This window comes from Tachypleus tridentatus, chromosome 3 (genome assembly GCF_004210375.1).
Source record: "Tachypleus tridentatus isolate NWPU-2018 chromosome 3, ASM421037v1, whole genome shotgun sequence".
NCBI lineage: Eukaryota > Metazoa > Arthropoda > Merostomata > Xiphosura > Limulidae > Tachypleus > Tachypleus tridentatus.
The window spans coordinates 25,743,634-25,747,234 of record NC_134827.1 but is presented as its reverse complement, the minus strand read 5'-3'; positions in this window follow the sequence as shown (position 1 = coordinate 25,747,234).

Below are 3,601 nucleotides of genomic sequence, written 5' to 3'. Positions count from 1 at the left end.
TTCGAGTTTTTTTAATATGTGTCTCTATTATTGTGTGTGTGTGTGTATTTTCTTATAGAAGAGCCACAGTGGACTATCTGCTGAGTCCACCTAGGGGAATCAAACCACTGATTTTAGCGTTGTAAATCCGAAGACTTAACGCTGTACCAGCGGGGCACGTTATCGTGTGATTGTCGCTTATACTTTCAAATCTTGTCCGTGAAAATTCGTGTCTTTCAATTGTCTTTAGCCAAATTATTGATTATTGTCTATCGTGATACGTTATAAAATACATATATGAGCAGTGCCACAACAAAAATACACATATACATAAAATATCTGTATATGAATGTGTGTATATAAATGATTACAAAACATGATATATATACGTTTCTGCTTCCTCGCTTTCTTGGAAGTTAATTTGAAATTTATAATAAACTGATAATGTGTAAAGGACATTTACCCTCCTTTTAAAACTTTTCTGAGACTAAAGGTCTCAGAACCTTAATTTCATTGTCTCGTTTTACCATCTTGATCATGTGATACGTGTTTATAATGTTTATAAGTTATTGGTAATTCAATATGTAAATTACATGTAAGAGATTTTTCTCGTCCAGGCAATGTTCTATTATACACTTCTTTCACGAAACAATCACCAAAACATTTTTTGTAAATATAATCCATTAAAAGAAAAACGAAAATGCGAACCAATACAATTATATACCGTATATTTTCAAGGCTATCTTCAGGGAAAAAATATTTTTCACAGTTGTCATTTATTTATTTGTTCAACATCAGCGTAATCTTTTATTATTCTTTAGAATACTTCAAAAATAGTGTCTATAATAAAATAAAATATGGTTTCATACATTTACATCAAAACATTGTTCATTCTTTATTAAAAACTTTCAAAATCTTTTTTTGTATCACTGAAAACAAGTTCTGAAAGTTCACTCTCACTTGACCTCAACCAATATCATCTTTGGTGCCATTAAGACAATTGTGTATATCACATTTTGTTAATACCTTTATTATAGTTTACACACTTTGGGGAAGGAAAGAAGGTTTGGTACTTTTAAACATTAAGGAAACAAAAAAACTGCTGACTCACCATATGGAGGCATAAAATGTTTGACGTTTGGTTTGTAGGACGCAGGGGGGTTTTGAGACCCTTTTTTTTGGAAAAAATGTGTCTTATACACCAAAAAATACAGTATATAATAAAAAAGTACAATTGAAAGTAAAGAATAGTGTATAAAAACACGTCAGCCACACCATATCTTATGTCCAGTGCCGACGAGACCTTTCATTCAATGATACCAGGGCTTTTCAAGCCGGGTGGGATACGACAGAAATACTAATGGATGAGACAGTATTCATATTAACAAAGCGATTGACAACAACATTTACAGTTGGAACTGAGCTGAATTGCTGAAGTGTAATTTTTCGTCAATTTATGTCACAATACATCAGGATTAGGGAAAGGGTTTTTAAGACTATATTATTTCTTCGTTTTAACACCACATGTTATTAAATTTTTTTTTCCAAAATTAATCTGCTTGATATTCAGAATAACTGGTCGACCAGCAAACTAGTACCCTTGATGTCAGATAATTTGGACATGTATTGGTATAAGAGAATTAATCTGCTTGATATTCAGAATAACTGGTCGACCAGCAAACTAGTACCCTTGATGTCAGATAATTTGGACATGTATTGGTATAGGAGAATTAATCTGCTTGATATTCAGAATAACTGGTCGACCAGCAAACTAGTACCCTTGATGTCAGATAATTTGAACATGTATTGGTATAGGAGAATTAATCTGCTTGATATTCAGAATAATTGTTCGACCAGCAAACTAGTACCCTTGATGCTAGATAATTTGAACATGTATTGGTATAGGAGAATTATTATGTTTCCCGTTTTAAAACGCTGTAGTAGTTCACTTGAATTATTGCTGATCTTTTACAAGAAACATACTTATTTAAAAACATCTTGTTATCTGGGGACATTTAGACGTAGGTAATTAAAAGATAGGTTCAATACTCGACACTCAGAATGTAGGTCCTATCTCAACACCCTGGTGCAGTTATTCCTAAATAACATAAACCCAGTTTCAATTACAAATTTAACCACATTGCCTTTAAATTCACAAACTACTTCAAAATATAAATATCAATACTCCAATCCTGATATTTATGAGACATAACAAGACATTATTGGAGATGATATTTTGATTTGAGCTATAGACATAGAATCTGTAGGTATATCTGTGCTTTGATAATTATAACCCTTCAAAAGAATTGCCTATATAGAAAGCATATTCCATTGACGTCACAGATGGTTTAATTTACATTTGAATACACAGCATTCAGCAAAATCATTGTAGTAGGAAATATAATTTTACGCATTTTTCAAAAAATATAACCAGAGAATACTTGTTACACTCTGGTATAGGCAGAGAAAGCTCTATGTACAGGAGCGAACAGCGTTTCGACCTTCTTCGGTCATCGTCAGATTCACAAAGAAAGAAAGAGGTAGCTGACCACATGTTTGAAGGGGGTTGTGTAACTGATTATAGGAATGTAGAGGGCGTGCTTACAAATTTGATTATATTTATTAATATAGGTAAAAAGGTGTTCCTTTGCATTGGTTTATTTTAGGCTTGAGTTGTATAAATAAGGCTTCTTTAATTTTACGTTTGTTTTTTTATTTAGTATTTTGGTGTTTTCTGTGGTTATGTCGTGTTTATTTGATTTGCAGTGTTCGAAAACGTGTGAAGGTGACTTTTTGTGTTCTTTGAATCTGGTTTCCATTTTTTCTACTTTCACGGACTTGTTACACTCTGATGGCACGTTTGATCACCTGAATAAACTTTATGTGTAGTATTGTCAAGTTCTCGAAGGTTTAAAATAGTCTAATACAACTTTAACTTCACCGATTTAACAGTCTTATGTTGCTGTGTGATCTTATTCATTAACCATTCTATGCATAACATATTGGTTGTGCCATATCACATTTTACAAGAGCATCCAAATTGTTTTGATGGTCGATGTATTAAAGATGAGCAAACAAAATTATGCCTTGTTTATGTCTGTACGCTGATGTATCGGTAATAAGATTCATAGCTAATAATACTAAAATTCAAGGACTTGATCGCTCCTTAAGACATAGCGCAATATTCGATAGTATAGCTTTGCGCTGAAAAAGAAAAAAACAAACAAACACTTTTTGATCTTACATCGAAGAAAAAGTACAAAGAAAACATCTGATAATGTTCACAAAGCGTCATTTCATTAGAAACGTTTTTTTTAAATATTTAACTAAAAATTATACGAAAAGCTTCAATGTGAATTTAAAATGCTGGTAAACCTATCTGAAATATTTGTTTATTAAGAAAAATAAATAATTTTCGAAATATATCAAGACTCTCTTGTAGTCATTAAGAATGCTAGGACTTATAAAATTTAAAAATATACTGAAATATTATTTTCAATCTTATGTTAAAACACTGTAACAAGAAGAATGAAAAAAATAAACGGACATCTCTCATTTATAGTTGTGAGATAAATTTCAATTATTAATAATTTTTAATGTGTTTATATACAATTCTTGTTCA